The sequence below is a fragment of the Nannospalax galili genome, unplaced genomic scaffold (genome assembly GCF_000622305.1).
Source record: "Nannospalax galili isolate Female #2095 unplaced genomic scaffold, S.galili_v1.0 scaffold284, whole genome shotgun sequence".
NCBI lineage: Eukaryota > Metazoa > Chordata > Mammalia > Rodentia > Spalacidae > Nannospalax > Nannospalax galili.
This window is the reverse complement of record NW_008354281.1, coordinates 3,111,810-3,117,990: the sequence shown is the minus strand read 5'-3', so window position 1 is coordinate 3,117,990 and position 6,181 is coordinate 3,111,810. Positions and strand designations below refer to the sequence as shown.

The 6,181-nt window shown below is 37.6% G+C and overlaps 1 non-coding gene across 1 annotated transcript; it reads right to left on the bottom strand.

Moving 5' to 3' along the window:
• Nucleotides 1-462: 462 nt before the first annotated feature.
• On the bottom strand, nucleotides 463-648 carry LOC115067435. The gene has a single exon (XR_003846856.1). It is a non-coding gene; the product is annotated as a U2 spliceosomal RNA (small nuclear RNA).
• Between the last annotated feature and the right edge of the window lie 5,533 nt (nucleotides 649-6,181).

Here is a 6,181-nt window from a genome sequence, read left to right as displayed (position 1 = left end):
AAGGAAACAGACATTTTCCTGTTTTTGATCAATAACCTCAATTTCACACAGTTACATTTAGATTAGAGAGGTTTACATTACAAACCTTATTTCATAAGTGACTGTCACAATGATAAGAAACTTATAAATATAAGCACAAAACCCATTATAATAAGACTATGAGCATACACTAAAGAGTCAGGAACAACTCTTTGCAGTCAGTTATTTATGTAGGATTTTCTTGATAATGAGAGTTACCACTACATTCAAAACTAATATTTCTCTTAAGACAGTAAATATTAACCCAAAACTTAGACTTTAAGTCAGATAATCCATTTATTATCTTGTACAAAAATTCTGATGTAACATTACCTAGTTTGTATTATGGTAGTCTTAAAATAAGGTTATATTTTATGAAAGTAGATGTTTGTGATAGTACTAAAGTAAGAATAATGTGTACATTAATTTATATTTTTTTTCCAGAGGGGGTGCACTATTCCTGGAGATACTGCAATACCAGGTTGATATGTGGAGTGGATGGAGCAAGCTCCTATTCCATCTTCTAGTTCCAAAAATCCATTTAATATATTGTCCTCAGCTAGAAGACGTATCAGGTATTAAACTGATAAGAACAGATACTTGATCTTAGGCAAAAGGCTGAGAAATGATAGTTTTTACTTTTAAAGTCTGGTGATATGTACTTTTGTTGGATGAAATTAATAATTAAAAATTAAAATTAAAAATTAATAATGGTCTGTGACATGGGTTCCTACCCAGACTCCCCCCCCATAAAAAGCAGGTTCATAAATTTGCCCTTTCAGACAGCTAAAACTCTGAAGGATTTTAAAATATTTTAAAATCTGAAAATAGGTTCTAAACTGAATTATCTCTTTGTTCAAAATGGATTACGGCATTGTGTATTGATAACTGTACAATTAGTACATGCCAATCAGTTGAAAACAAGACATTGCTCATAAAGCTAATAAAATTGCTACTGTTACACCTTTAAGTGTGGGAGACAGGCTTGAGCCTAGGGTGAAAGTCTTATTGACAGCCATACAGCAGGCCCGAGGCAACAGCCAGACAGCTGGAGCCACAAGGAATGCCTTGTGACATTTGCTCCCATTGGCAGATCATGAGACTGATGCCTAGAGCTCACCACTCCCTAATCACCACCCTTGGAATTCCAAGTTGCAACACTTAGATATTGCAACAGTCAGGGTCATTTGGTTTCCAGGAATCCAGGCTCTGTAATCTGAAACCCAGTATGCTAATGAGGCATCCTACCCGCTATTCTGTGATAGGACGTTAAGTCTGTTATGCTAATAGGATGCTGTCTGTTATAGTAATAAGGTGTCTTACTTGCTGTACTGTGATAGGATGCTAAACCTGTTATACTAATAAGCTATCTTACTTGCTGTGCTGTGATTGGACCACTACCCCTATATAAGCTTGTGCCTTCCTGCAATAAACAAGACCTGTGTCACTGAACCTGGTCTCCTGTGCCTGAATGCGGCTCCGCTGACACAGTCTCCTCACCAGCCCTGGGGTCTGGGACCAGGCAGAAGCGGCGTTGATAGGAGCCTGTGCAGAGCACCGGGTGAGCAGAAGAGTGGCCTCAGCCCAGGGAGAGCGGAAGAGCAGCCTCAAGGCCCGTGAGAATGAAGGAGTGGCACCCATGAGAATGGAGGAGCGGCATTTAAGAATGCAGCATATGCTGCTATTGAATGGAAAATGCCTGTCTAAGCATGCTGAGAGCTCCCTGAGAATGTCTATCAGTGCTGCTACCACATCCTATACACAACACAACTCACAGTCTGCATCAATCAGTGTTCTACCTACTTTTCGGTTCTAGTTTCCTTCCTCTTTCATTCAGTCTCCGGACTTATATCAGACTAAAAGCAATCTTGTTCTCATCATGCATTATCCATACTCACAAATATTTGATGATTTCCAAACTCCTATAAGCACTATACAACCAAATAGAAAATAACTTTGAACTTCTATTTGCTGCCATTCTGTCTCACATTTCTCTTTCACTAGTCACTATCTCTTCTGGGACCTCTTACTGGTTTTTGATAACATCTTTCTCACTTATCATTTTATTACATTATATGCCCCTTCTCAACTTCTGTTATCTTTAATCCCAGTTACATTTACAATTATCTTTACTTCCAGGTCCAATTCAGCTACCATCTTATTTTTTTCTGGTGTTGGGAACTGAGTCCCAGGATGATAGGCATACAAAGCAGCTCTCTACAAGATCCTAAGCTACAGACCCAATCTTTTACCTCCTTCTCAATAGTTTCAAAGCCAAATTAATCTCTTCTCTCAACACATCATTTTAGTCATTTGAAGGTAATGTAATAATTTTTGCTTATTATCATTTTTGTTCATGTGGTATAAATTAATCCTTGAGCTATTATGTAACTGCATATATTTGCAGAGTTTTTTAGTGCAAAAAGCATATGTAAGCCTTTGGAATACCACACATAAGACAGTTGAGTGATTTTAGAAGATACAAACATAAAATTTGAGTCTTGAGTATAGCATTGTGAGCTACATACAACCAATAAACCTTTCCTGGTTTTTAAGAAGCTGGTCATTAGGGACTTAACAAAATGGTCTCAAAGCCCACACTGTTGGGGAGGTCATGGATGGAAAGCAGGTGATGGCAAGATTCCCTTGTAGCAGTTCCTATATTTTAACACAAAGTTGGCTAGGAAGGGCAGTCTGAGAAATACTCTATTAACATAGCGACAAAAACCTTCCAAAAGAGAACACAGCTGGAATATTTATGAAATAAGACCTTACAAGTTTTAGCTTTCTCAGACAGGTAAATTTTCTTTACCTCCCAAGTCTCATGAGCTCCCCACTCTCTCCTGGAGGGGAATCTTCAATTCAGAGGAAATTGCTGCACACCATTTATGTACTGTATAACCTTTTCAGTTTGGTTTATTTGATGATGGACATTTAAGTTTCCTTTATGATGTTCTATGGCTTGATATTTATTTCTAGCAGTGAATAATATTCCATTGTCTGGATTTTACCATTTCATCCATTCATGTATTGAAACATATATTTGTTGTTTACAAATTTTGACAACTAATAAAGTTGCTATAAAAATCTATATGAAAATAGTCTTGTGTGGAGATGTTTTCAACTATTTTAGATTCCTAAATACCAAGGATGACAATTACTGTATAATACAAAAAAAAGTTTGATTTTTAAGACAAATGGAAACTTTTCCAGCATGATTGCGCATTCTCCTTTCCTTCCCTGCCAACAGTTAATGATCTTCCACTTTCCAGTGTTTGTTGTTATTGGTATTACAGATTTTGGCTGTTCTAAAAGTTGTGTCATGGGATCTCAGTGCTGTTTTGCCTGCGCTACTCAACATTTGCCACTGTAGTAGGGTGGCAGGAGAGTGGCTATGACCCCAAGACAGGGGCAATGATGTCTGGATATTTTATGTATCCATTCATCTAGTCCAACCTACTCTTAGCATGGGATTGAGGTATGTAAGAATGATGTTCTTTTCAAAAAGAACACATACAAATGGCTTTTGGAGTTCTGTTCTATCTGAAATAGCAATTTAGAGAGCCAAATTTAGTATGTCAAGCCAATTGAGATAAGCCTTTTTAAAAACATTTTCCCCAATTTTTATTGTTTTTTGTGCATTATATATAATAGATCTTAATCAAATATAGACTCCCCTCCCTCTCCCCAATAGTCCCCTGCCCCATATTTCAGGTATTCTGTCATATACATTAAGTCCTATCCAGTCCAGCAGTTGTATCCAGATATCCCTTGGTGTAAGTCTGTTCAGCCATTGGAGTCTAGACAGCCTATCCAGAGTCACTCCCTTAAAGAAGATCTACTCTCCCTTACCCCACAGTAATCATTTGCAAATAATAGTTCTTTGGGTAGGATTGAGGCCTGCTGTCCATATCCCCCATTCTATGCTGGGTTTTTTAATTGACTTTTTGTATATTGCATATGATAGATCTTAATCAAATTTAGACCTTCTCCCCCATCTGAACCCCCCATACCCCCGCTTTGGATTGCATGCATTTTGTCATATATGTTAATTCCTATTTGGACCATCATTTGAACCCAGATATCCTTCAGGGAAAGTTCATCAAAATTTTTTATTGTGTGCTAAATATGGATCCTTATGTCTACAGACAAGTATACCATACACCACTCATCAAAGATTATTTTTGCAACAGATAGAGGTTACTACAGAGTTCCACAACTGGTTACACACAGAGAATATATATCTGAGAGATGCCCAGCCCTATGTGATACATCTACAATGGAACCACTACACCTAAGGATCATGGAACATAGTGGAACAGGGGGTAGAGAGAATCTTATTACATCCCTCAACTCTCAAGAGTAAAGCTTCATCATACAACAAAGTTTGATACAAACAGAAGGCCACAACTGGCTAAGTTTTAGAGGACAAAAGGCCACAGAGTGCATGCCTCTGGATATGACTCTGATACTAAATCTCACCCACACATGGCTCAGGGACCATTGCAGGAGAAGGGGTTAAAAGATTTTAAGAGGCAGGATTGGTGCATGAATATAAGGAAACAGAGGCTTTCAAGCCGTTGGAAACTTGCTCTTCTGAAGTTGCAACAATGGGGATAGAATGTACAAGATCCATGATGACTCAATCAGACAAAAGTCCAGCGCAGAACTGAGGAAATGGGCAGCAGGCCCCAACCCTAGCCCAGGAACTATTGGCAGTTGATCACTGCTGGGTGAGGGAAAGTTGATCTTCATAAGCTTTTATGGTGAGCGTGAAGTGCAGCAGAAGGAAAAGTCTACCCTCTGTTTGGTCCAGTCATTGTCCACAGAAGGCTGCTGGCCAGGAAGATTTGTTTAAATTGAGAGATAGTTAGCTTGGGAATCATATAGACAGAAGTCTACTATTAACAGTATGCTACTTTTTTGTTGTTGTTGTTTAACTTGTACTGTCTGTTTTTCCTCTTAAAACAGTACCTGACTTTTCATTGAGGCATTTGATTGCCTGTATAAACAAATTCCACAAAAAGACATGTCTTTAGCTAAGGCAGTTTATAAATCAGGACAGCAGTACAAGAGATGACAAATATTCCCAGAGATTAAAGCTGTATTTTTCCAAATTTTGAAAATATATTCTAACCCTAAATATATCTTTGTTTATATGTTGTTAAACTTAGCTGTATATCTCTATTTATGGCTATATGACAACATTATTAGAGAACATCAATTTCTATTTGAACTCTTAAAAAGTATGTGTATTTTTTGCAGAGGACCCGGGTTTGATTCCTAGCACCCCCCTGTTCCACGGGATCTGATGTCCTCTTCTCTCCTCCACAGGTATTGCATGACATGGGTATATTTACACAAATGCAGGAAACACATTCATACACATAAAATAAAAACTAATAAAAATATTTATTATTTTATGTGTATTTTTGTGTAGTGAGAAGTCTATCATCAGTAAAAAAAATCCACAGTCAACTCCTTTTATTTCTCTAAATGTCAATTACTCGAGTAGTAGAATTTCACTAATTATAGCATCTACCTTGTATGGTTTTATTCTTTTAAAAAAGATATTCATGGGTCTGGAGAGATGGCTCAGCAGTAAGAACACTGACTGTTCTTGCAGAAGACCTGAGTTCGAGTCCCAGCACCCACATTGCAGCTAACAACTGTCCTTAACTGCAGTTCCAGGGGATCCAACAGCCAGTTCTGTTCTCCATGGGCATTGCACAACATGGGTCCACTTACCTACATGCAGGTAATACACGAATAGACATAAAAATAGTAAGTAAAATATTTTTTAAAAAAGATATTCATGAATCAAGTGAAAAACCAGCTTGGATTCTGTCAATAGAGCTGTTACTATTAGCTCTGCTACATGAAGTATATGAACATCGATGTCCTGTGATATTCCATTTTTGTCTACCTGTCTATGGTTTATTTTATGTTTCTTGTTAAAGCACCTCATTGTTTATTGTAGTTATTCTGTGTGGGTAATGTCCCAGCTCACATCTGGTGTTGTGATGGAGTGAAGTTATGGATGACTTAGTGGCCATAGAAGCTAAGAGTTTTAAGAATGATGTATTTCTAGGGGAGAAGTACAAAGAAAGTTCATAAGGCATGAATTCCAACAAATCATATTGGTTGCTAGCTCAGGTTGATA